Source organism: Prionailurus bengalensis, chromosome E4 (assembly GCF_016509475.1).
Source record: "Prionailurus bengalensis isolate Pbe53 chromosome E4, Fcat_Pben_1.1_paternal_pri, whole genome shotgun sequence".
NCBI lineage: Eukaryota > Metazoa > Chordata > Mammalia > Carnivora > Felidae > Prionailurus > Prionailurus bengalensis.
Genome location: NC_057360.1, coordinates 62,238,416 through 62,249,946, shown reverse-complemented (window position 1 = coordinate 62,249,946; position 11,531 = coordinate 62,238,416).

Sequence of the window (11,531 nt, the reverse complement as noted above, 5' to 3'; positions counted from 1 at the left end):
AATATTGCTACCAGTGCGACCTCGAAGGATTGTGAGACTATATCCTAGTAGATGCATAGTCAGCACAAACTATTATTTATTTCTGTTCTACAGGAAGTGCCCCAGAGGAGACTTGAAACATGAACTAAATCCCGGCATCCTGCCATTTATGATGCGTCAGTGGGTTGGGGCTCTGCATATTTTCTGAGCCATTTGATCAGGTTTCTTTGAAATAGAGAACAAATCACGGCTCCCCTGGCCCCCACCAAGTACATACCCCAAGTGGCATACCTCAACAATTGGTTCTTGTCATTAAATCGTCTCAGATTTCACTGTCTCTGTATCTGAACGTGGCTACTAGATTGAAGAAGATTCAACTACTGGGAAGTTGGGCTCCAGGAGATGCCTGAGCTTCCTCTTCTAAACGGCTGATCAGATTTCTGTGGACTGGTGCATTTATTCCGATTTCCACGACGGGTTCAATATGAGTAGTTCATTCATGGTGCAGGTATGTTTGGGGCTGGCTCTGCCCCAGGCCCTGGTGGGTTTTGAGGATGTAAAGTGAGCATGTGGGCGATAGAATGGGGATTCCCAAATGCATTTAATAGGAGTTCCCAACGGAAGGAATTGAGAAATGGGAAAAAGGCAATACTTGAAGAGAGAAGAGCTGAGCATTCGTCAGAATTGATGGCAGCCGTGATCACAGAAGACTGGGGGGAAATGACAAGTCTCAAACCCAAACAAACTTAGACACAGTAAACCGGAGAGACCCCGAGAAGCTGGCTTGCCCATCAGAGAAAAGAGATTACCAATGAGAGTTCATGAGACTGACAGCAGACTTCTTCCAGGGTTATGTTCGGGAAGACCGGAACGTAGTAAGCACTGAGTGACATTAGACCCATCTGAACTGTAACTCAGGAGTGAGGCTGAAATAAAATTTGAAGACAAAAGTTGCAAGTTGATCTCTAACCCTTCACGAAAGCCTTTACCTCTAACATCCCGTTTTTGGAAAAGATTCCTAAAAGGTGTATTTGAGGCAGAAAATTGAATCCCGCAAGGCAAAAGTGAGATGCGCCAAGGAATAATGTGTGAAGATATTTGCAAGCATGTAGATAAAGCCTTAAACGCCGACTCTATCAAACAATAATAAAACTGGCTAGTTTCAGGAGGAAAGAAGGCTAGGTAGAGATTGGCGAGCTGCAAGAGTCGATTACAGATATTCAAGATACCGTTCAGAAGAAGAGATTGTGGTTCACTTGAACTCTTGTTTCCAAGACCATTTTATGAAGCCAGCAGAACACCTTTACTAAACCCAGACAAGTGCGATACTTTGAAGGAAAATCGTAGGCTGAATTCATTTAACATGGTTACAAAGATGTTGTAACTGAATACAGCAATATATTAATAAACAAAACTAAATGTGACCCAGTTGTCTTTACACGAAAATACAGGATAGCTGAGCACCAGAAGAGTTAATAATTTATGATGTTAAAAGAATAAGGAGGAAAAGTAATATGCTCCTCTTGGTAGATGCAGAAATAGATTTAATATGTCAACACTCACGCATAATAAAAACATCTGAAGAGATCAGTAATAAGAAAGGAACTTTCATATCCGGACATGGCAAGTACCCATAATGCCACATTCAATGAGATAATGGAGAGCATTTTTTTAAAAGATAGGCACAAAGTACATATGTCTACTCTGCCCATTTCTTTTCAACATGGCACTGGAAGTTTGAGCCAGAGTATAAAATAAGACAAAGAAATAATGTGTAAGGATCAGAAGGCAAGAAGCAAAGTAGCCACATCTTTGCAGACGACGTAGAAATCAAAAGGATCAACAAAAGAGGGGTACGAATTAGTTTTTTTAAAAAGCCACTTGCATTCCTGCTTGTTAGAAAGTTACATGACTATGAGCAAGAGAGTAGTTAGATGATAAAATTCTGCAGAGCACTTTAAAGCTAATGACCTGCAGATATTTGTGTCAATAGGGATACATCTACAAATATGTAGTATTGAATAAAGACAAACTTCGGAAGGATGTATACAGTTTGGTTCCACTCATAGTTTAAGAACACGTTTATATGTAGAAAGCGAACGTTACATCAAGTTAAGGATACTGGTTACTTTTGAAAGTGAGCACAGCATGGGTTTTGCATCGGTGTCTATATATTTCCTAAACTAGATTGTGTGCACATGTACATAGTTCAAGGTTGTGTATTGTGTGTGCTCCTCTCCTGCAGTTGTTTCCTTGGGGTTGTGCGGGGGAGGGAGGTAATTAGGGTGCTTAGTTCATGAGTTTTGCTTCTCATTTTGTTTTCTGCCCTGATTCTCAGTGGGCTCCTTTCTGATCTCGTCTGAAATCTCCTCACGCCTGACAAGTTTTCTCACCTTCCCCTTTTTTCTTCTTTACCACTCATTACTACCTATCATCTGTATTTTACTTGTTTGTCTTGTTTGTTGCCTTTTAACCCTATCAAAGTATAAGCTCCAGGAGGGTTGGGGGACTTTTTGTTCTTGTTCCTTGTTGTATCCCCAACACTAAATCAGTGCCTGGCACATAGTGGGCTCTTGATAAGTGCTTGTCACATAAGTAAATATATAAACAATTGATTAAACAAACATTTATTTGGATAAAAATATCCTGCTCCTTGCTATTTCTGTGTTACAGCCTTAATCAACTGTTTTATTGTAGCCATATTAAAAAAAAAAACGGACTATATGACAATTTCACACTCTTTTTTTTCTTTAAAGATTTTTTAAATGTTTTTTATTTATTTTGAGAGAGAGTGAAAGAGCGTGAGTGGGGGAGTGGCAGAGGGAGGGAGAGAGAATCCCAAGCGGGCTTTATGCTGTCAGCAAGGAGCCTGACACGGGGCGATCCTACCAGGTGCGAGATCATGACCTGAGCCGAAATCAAGAATCGGACGTTTAACTGCCTGAGCCACCCAGGCGCTCCTTGGTTTCACTCTCCTACTGTGGAATGGTGTTGGGAGTACCAAGCCAGAATTTATGGAGGTTCTCTCTGCTGTTACTGCCACCTTCAAAATCACTTTGTGCGATATGATTCCTTCTTGTGGAAAAGAATTAAAAAGGAGTAAGAACAACTTGAGTGCAGAGTGAGCTCTATTCCTAGTAATGAAACTCCACCCCACCTCCCCTACCCCCCAAAATGCATGTTTCTTATCTGGCACCTGAAAATCTGAGTTCTTTCCATTATTTGATAAATCATGTTTTTTATCGCTATGAAATACAGACAAGGGTCTGTTGATGATGGACGGTAGAATACTGGATTAGAGAGGGCCCATCTCAGTCTCCCTGGGGGTTATTCCTTGCTATCCAGTTTGACTCCTGCTTCAAGGACAGGAATTCTGGGGAGTTTTATAGAGGGTTTGTAGTGGGAAAGAAAAGTCCCAGAGACTCTTGATGTTTAAGAACCACGTTGTTGTTGTTTTGTTGTTGTTGTTGTTGTTGTTGTTGTTAGTGATTCATAAATGAGTTTACCCGTGGATAGGTGTCATAGGTACAACTTTAGATATAGGCTATACACAGATTTCTTTCTTCCTTAGGCTAGGAAGTAACTCTATCCCATTCTATTTAACAAGTGGACTGATGCTATATTCTCTCTGTCTTTGATTACAAAAGGATCTCCATTTGTAACTAACATTTACATTCTGTAATTGAAAAGAAAGCATATTCACAAGCATGTATTTTCTCATTTCTGAGACTTTTAGAAAGGGAAAATGGCTTTTTATTTGTGGCCTATGAGTAAGATTACAAGATACTAAAAAAAAAAACCCAATAAATAAAAAACAATACAAAAAATCCCGTCACATGCTTTAGTTCTGAGCCTGGCTGGATGCGTGGGGATTGGAAAAGAATAGCTACGAGGAATAGGAGGGAAGGAAAAGAAAGGAGGGAGTATTTGATTTCAAGACAGTACTTATTTTTTCCCTGCTTACAGCTGGAGGCAAGCTCATTCCAGAGAGATTTACAGAGAAATCGGTTATGACGAGTTAAGGGCAAGTCATTTCATTCTTGGTCGTCTACGACAATTCCAGCACAAGGAGGGGATCAGAGCTGGATTTTAAAGTTCAGAGTAGAAATGGGCGAGGAAAATAGCAAATAGCCAGCCAGGGAGAGAGCTGGCAGACTGTTAGTAAGGGACTGGATCAAAGACTGTACAGGAATAGGGTTATCCCGACCAGGCTGTCCTGCCGGGTGTCCAGACACCAAACTATCCACCACAACAAAACAAAAGTCAAGGCTGGAGCACTGGAGTTCTTGGAAGCACGCATGGAGATGTGGACAGAAGGACGATGTGATGACAACTATCCTTTACAAAATACAACAGTTTAACAGCTTGAGTAAATGACATTGCGATCCTCCCAAATGCTGTCCTGGCTTCTCTGTCATTTTTAACGGCTCAGCCGTTCAAAGTCTGCAGCCGCGTGAAGGTCACTTTTTCAGTGGAGGCCAAGTTGAAGTCGAAGCCCAGTCTCTGGAAATACAAGCAACTAGGTCTTTCCCGCAGGGTGCGGGGTCGGGGGTAGATGGTGGGGGGTGGAGGGGGGGTGCTGCCAGCAGTGCTCCAATGCCTTGAAGCCCCCAGGGCTCAATTTTCTCTGTCTGTCACTCCCAGAGTCTAATGAGCACTGAACCTACAAGATCCAGACCCTTCCCTCATCTCTACAGGGGTGAGCTCTTCATGGAACAGCCACACACCTGAGTTTCCACTCTTTCTTCCCTCACGTGGCACCACTGAGCCCTGGACCTTTCATCTGGAGTCTGCGGGACTGGCCCCAGAATGGGACTATTCTGACTTCCGGGAGTTTTAGAATTGACAAATACTGATCTCTTGCTCCTAGAGGAGTTGAGGTGGCCGCAAGGTATGGGCTGAGTTCCACTCAGATCATCGAATTCCTGAATTGTCCAGACCTCCGAATTTCGAACAACCAAACAAATTGGTGTCGGTGGTTTCTTCAAGATAATCTGGGGACAACTGCCTAACAATTGAAAGAAGTTGGAGTTGTTTTGGAGTTCTGCATTGCTTGTGGTAGGCAGAATTCAAAACGTGCCCCATGATCTTTGCCCAGAGTGACTCTCATGGTTGTGTTGTCTTTGGGCACAGTTGACCTTCAGATAGGGAGATGATCCCAGAATTTTGAAGTGGGCCCAGTGTAAACACACGGGCCTTTATAAGCAGGAGAGAAATAGAGCTCAAGTCAGGCCGAAGCTAGAGTAGATGGGAGTCTGTGGCTGCTCAAGAAACAAACCATCATATTGTGGGAAGGGCCATGTGACCAGAGAGGATAGGTGTCCTGTAGAAGCCGAGGTTGGTCCCCTTCCTGACACCAGGAAAAGAGGGACTTCAGACCTGCTGTGCAAGGAGCTAGAATCCTGCCTGCCAATACTTTGATTTTAGCCCAGTGAGACTCTGAATCAGGCTGTGCTGGGTTTTTTTTAATTTTTTAAAAATATTCATTTATTTTTGAGAGAGAGAGAGGGAGACACAGAATCTGAAGCAGGCTCCAGGCTTTGAGCTGTCAGCACAGAGCCCGACGCAGGGCTCGAACTCACGAACTGCAAGATCATAACCTGAGCTGAAGTTGGTTGCCTAACCGACTGAGCCACCCGGGTGCCCCCAGGCTGTGCTGATTGTAATATCAGCCATGCTGGACTTCTGGTCTACACAATCGAGAGACAATACATTTTTTAAACTGCTAACTTTGTGACAATTTGTTATGGCATGCAAACAATTCCTTACATCAAATTAAATTCCAGTTGGAGCAGTGATGAGTAAATATAATTACAAAATAAATTACATCTGTACAATAAGTTATCATAAAACCAAACGAAAACACAAACTGGGAAAAAAATATTTGGCACACAGGTTGAGAGTCAATGGTGTAATTAACCTAATACTTAAAGAATGTACATAAAATCAGGGTGAATTCTAAAGATGCTTAATCTCACCCATAATAAAATGAACTCAAAACTATGCAAGTTACTCTCTTTTCACTGATCACATTAGCAAATATCGGAAAGGTTTTGTATGGGGGTGAAAGAACAGGCATTTTTATTTAATCCTGTTTGTGATGTAAATCGTTTGCTCCTTTGAAGAACAATTTGACAGTCTGTCAAAATTTCAGATGCACATATCATTAGCAAGTCTACTTTTGCAAATGTATCCTGAAGATACAAACTCATAAGTATGTACCAAGATATCTATACAGGGCTACCATCACCGCTCTAAAACTGTTAGTGCTGAATGTGCGTTAGAACTTAAAATTGCCTGCATTTTAGAAAGATAAGTCTGTGCATACAACACAGTATTTTTTTTGCAACAACTCCAGTGGGAGTTGGGATAACAACCTGTAATGAAACCCAGTAACATGTCAGCAAAAAGATATATGAATTCACATTAAGTAGTATAAAGAGTATAAATAGCCTTACATTGGTTCAAGCTATAGTTTAGCTGCCAAATGAGTGTGCCAAAAATTTGAAGAGACTTGCATTTTTTAAAGCTGTTTGGGCTTCGGAATTGCAGACAAGGATTTTAGACAAGAACATTCATTGCAGCATGTTTTTTTTTGGTCCTGTAACAGCAAAAGAGGAGAAACAACTTAAACATCTTTATCTAGCCACGAGGGTACTGGGTAAAGAACGATGTCATAGCCATAAAAATGTAATGAAAATATTTAAAGTAATAAAATTATTAAAAATCCTTAAGTAAAAAGACTGTAAGGAGGTATATATGGGTTGACGTTATTAAGTGAATAAAAAGATGCTGTGAAGGGGCACCTGGGTGGCGCAGTCAGTTAAGCGTCCGACTTCAGCCAGGTCACGATCTCGCGGTCCGTGAGTTCGAGCCCCGCGTCGGGCTCTGGGCTGATGGCTCAGAGCCTGGAGCCTGTTTCCGATTCTGTGTCTCCCTCTCTCTCTGCCCCTCCCCCGTTCATGCTCTGTCTCTCTCTGTCCCAAAAATAAAATGTTGAAAAAAAAAAGATGCTGTGAAGTGTGTATATTTTGCTTCCATTTGTGTTACACGCGCGCACACACACACACATGCACACACACACAGAATCTCGAAGGACAGAAAGAAACCAGGGTTTTGTGACAGTGACTGGTTTTTCTGGGAAGATGAACTAGACGGGCTTTTCTCTGCGTTTCTCTTGCACTGACTTTGTAGTTTATATATTTTTATCTTTAATTGCCAACATGTATTACTCAAAAAGAAAAAAAAATCTCGAGGATATTAAATGGTTGGCTCAGATTTCTCTGTCCCCAGGTATCCAACACGGCCCTTGCCACCTCTCTGAGGGTGGATATTTGGGAAGACGGCCCTGAGTAGCAGAGAAAAAGTGACGGGAAGAAATTGAAATATTTTATAGACGTTCAGTTTTAACCACAGGCGGTAGAAGGGGATCACCTCTTCTACGTCATGAAATTACACATCCTGTCATAGTACATATAATTCCTTACCAAAACCCAGATTACTTGCCCCTTCCGCCTGCAAACAAAGAAAGACAAATGGAGAGTTTTCTGGAAGGCAACTGAAATTAGGAGTGTCGTGGCAATGGAGGGATTGGAACGTGAACTCGAAAACGATACACAGGCTCGATTTTTACATTCAAAAGGAAGCGAAAGAACAAGTGAAACAACGATTCAAAATGTTAGCTCGGGGTGGGGCGGGGGGAAGCTCTGGAACAGCTGGAGCCTGTCGGGGGGTGGGGGGGGGGGGCGGGACGCACAGGTGCAGCCCGGGAGCCAGGTGGCCCAAGGGGCCCCGCCGTGCCAGTAGGGGTCGCCCTCCCGCCGGGAGTGGCGCGGGGTACCGAGAGCGAGCGTGCCGGGGACCCGGGGCTGCGCGGTGGGCCGGGCCACAGGGGTCGTCGCGGGTGGAAATCAACTCCGGGAATCTGTAGTTCCCCCGCTGGGTGCTCGCTCTTCTGCCCGCCGCGCGGAGGAGGAGGGTGGTCTTGGTCAAGGGGCGAGCGGGTGAGCGCCCTCCCGCGGACCCCACCGGAGGCACCTGCCGGCTCCACCCGGGGCGGTGGCGACCCGATCCCCTAAGCTCGCCGCCCCCCGCCCCCCCGCCCCATGGCGCCCCGCGGGGGGTGGGGGGAGAGGGCTCAGCGAACGTGCAGTTGAATCAACCAGATTCAGCAGCAACCGGAGTCCCGCCGCCACGCAGATCCAAGCAGTGATCCAGGCGTGATGGGCATGACCAGCTCTGACTCCGCTCAGAACGGGAGCCGGTGGTCCTGACCCCGGGGATCCGGGATGGTTTCCAGTTGTGTGCCGTGTACCCTTCTCTCCGCGGAGAGAAGATCTGATTATCTTCTATTTAGATCTAATGATCAAGTGGGACAGGAACTGGGGGGAGGGAGCTTGTGGAGCGCACTGGCTGGTTTCTGTCAGTTCTTGCTGGGCGACTAACCGATTGGAGGGAAGAATCATTTACCTTTCGAATATGGACGGGATCAAAGACCACCAGAACTCCAGTGCCTCATCCTGTTGACTCTGTTTGGATGTTTGGCTCATTTGCCTTTCCAGCACAGGCCCACGAAGAGGCAAGGCTTTAGACATTAACCGATACATTTTGTTACTTTTGGAAGCCGGCACTTACAGTCTATGCTGGTGCTAGATTTAACGGGTTTAATTAAAATTACACAGCACTGACTGTATTTCCCTATACTCTCTATTAACTAGAACAGCTCTTTAGTGCTTGAGAGCACCTTGGCCACACCCAGTGAATCCTTAGCCTTCCAGGCACCCCAACCTCCGGGAAGAAACACTGCCTTCCACCCAGCGGCCCCTAAATGGTGCCCATAAGCTCAGAAACAGTCTTGGAGAAAGCTATGTTAAACAATTAAATAACATTAACCAGGTACCGGGTACAGCTCTAAGTATGCGATGTGTATTTTTCTGGTGATTTTAACGCTATGGGGTAGGCACCATCATTATTCACGTATTACGCACGAGGCAGAGGGTAACTTGCCCAAGGTATACAGCTAGTAAGAAATAGAGTCAGGGTTCAACCCCGGCCAGTCTAGTTTCCAGATTCTGTACTTCTAACTCCTACATTAAATCTCTCAGGGCAGCACGCTATACGCAATTTCCCTTCAGGGGAGGTCCCTTCCGCAAGATAGAGCAAATGTATCTGCATAGAAGGTAGACAGTTGAACCTGGGGATACTGGACACCACGGCCTCTATCTTCTTTTCCTTGGAAAAGAATAGTGCGTTTCCCTTGTTTGGGAGGAGGGGCCTAATCTTACTAGTTGCAGCTAACAATACCACGTTTGTGCTCCGTTTACAACTTGGAGATTACACTATGCGCAACTAAATGCTGGAATCCCGCTTGATCCTCCGCTGGACAGGAAAGCATTTTTCTCTGGCCTCTTTTCAAGGTAACTTCTATAGTCTAGATGTATCCTTGGAGTGAAAGTCTTCACTTTTCTGCCTCGTTTTGTCCTTGAAGTACGAAATCGTGGTGGCAAAACACGAGGGGAGGTGGAATAGGGTGAATGGGGGAGGAATGGGTATTGCATATTATGAAAGGAACATTTCTATGATGAGAAATGCTGCTGGGCATGGATGTTTTAATAGGATTCAAAGTCTCGGGATACTACAAAAATTGGATTTTTTTCAGGCTGGAATAGGCAATTAGTAATACTTGGAATGAATGAATCAATGTGTCAGCGTTTTCCTTCTTTACAAAAATCAGTCAAACCAAAACCTCTTTACTCCATTCACCCCGGCAACTTACTACTCCAGTGTTTTGCTCTTCTTGTAGCAACATTCAGAAGACCTGTCTTGAATGTCTGTCTTCAATGCCTCTCCTCCCTTCCTCTCTTAAATCCACTTCAGACTTTCACTCTCACCGCTCTACCCAAACAGCTCTTAACCACCTCAACAATGACCTTCACTGCTTCTTGGCATGGAGTCTGTCTTCTGGAGCCTTCCGCAGCGTTTGACTCCGTGGATCACTTCTACTTTGGCGAAACCCTTTCTCACTTAGCTTCCAGGACTCGGTGCTTTCCTGATGGTCCTTCTACCTTGCCAGTGATTCCTTCGCAAGTTCCTTTTCCCTTTGACGTCTAAATGTTGGGGTTCTCTGGGGTGCCGTTCTTCGTCCTTGTTCTTTGTATACACCTCCAGACCCACCCGGCCCCTTGGTCCACGCTGCTGTGTGGCTAGAGTTGCTGTCATTATAAACGATCTACCAGAGCCCCCCGCCATCTGGCTTCCATTGGTTTTAGCCATTGGAAGGAGGAGGTGAGATGGCAAGATGGGAGAAAAGGAGAATTGGAGTATTTACTTCCTTGGGTCCCTCCCTGCTGGGCCCAAGTTGGGAAGAGGCTATGTTTTACTGAAGGCCACAGCCTCAGCAGGTGCCCTCTTATAGCTACAGCCACAGCCACAGCTCTCTTTGGATTCTGGTGTCTGTTTCTTCTTGCCTTTCACTTAGGAAATTCCGAGGATTTTAGGAGCTCTGTGCCAGAGGAATGGGGGACGGAGACCAAATGTGTATTTCTTATTATTAATCACAGTATCACCATAACATGTCCAAAAGTGAGCTGGTTTTCAAGGTCCAGTTCTGGGGGCGCCTGGATGGCTTAGTAGGTTAAGCATCTGCCTTCGGGTCAGGTTCGTGAGTTCGAGTCCTGCATTGGGCTCTGTGCTGACAGCTCAGAGCCTGGAGCCTGCTTCAGATCTGTGTCCCCGTCTCTCCCTGCCCTTCCCCTGCTTGCACTCTGTCTGTCTGTCTCTCTCTCTCTCAAAAATAAACATTAAAAGAAAAGTTTTGTTTCTTGTGTGCCCTTTGTCACTCCGACCATCCACCTCAGCTCATCTGGACGTCATCCTGCGGTGCCTCGAAATCTCATTTCAGTCTTGAGGACAGGCAGCGCAGCGTAGGCCAGGAACCTTCCAGCTCTTCCGTATACTCCGCTGACTTCCTGAGTGTGGCTTCAGCCCACAGGGGAGGCCTGTTTCGGTGATGTGGAAATCGCAGCAAAAGAGCCTCTTTATTACCATTTAATTCCTGATGATGAGACTGACCACCAGATAACCACCGTTGTTTCACAAAGTACATTGCAGCCACTTGAGCACGATCGCCGGGAGGACGAGGTAGAACCCGAGTGTTGCTAGGTGGCATGAGGGAACATTCTAGAGCAGTGAATGGGGGTTCGTGGCCTTCCACTGACAGGGAGCTCATTCTTGCACACTCTGAAGCTTGCTGGGGCCTCTCGCGTATCTAACGAATGGTAATAAAGCAACGGCTATCTGTTCTGGCACTGTACCAGACTATCTGTATTAGCTCACAAGCCTGCGAGGCACCTGGGATGTCTCCATATTCCAGAGGGGGTGACGAAGGTACAGAGGAGACTCTACTTACCTAAGGTCAATAAATAACCCACTGCTACCCTTTCCCTTCCCACGTGGGCACTATTTGAGTCACGTGCACACAGGGATTACCGGATAGGCTTTATTTCCGCCAATCTGGGCCTGAGGCTCAAAGTAGATTTTGCTAGTCCTTTCTC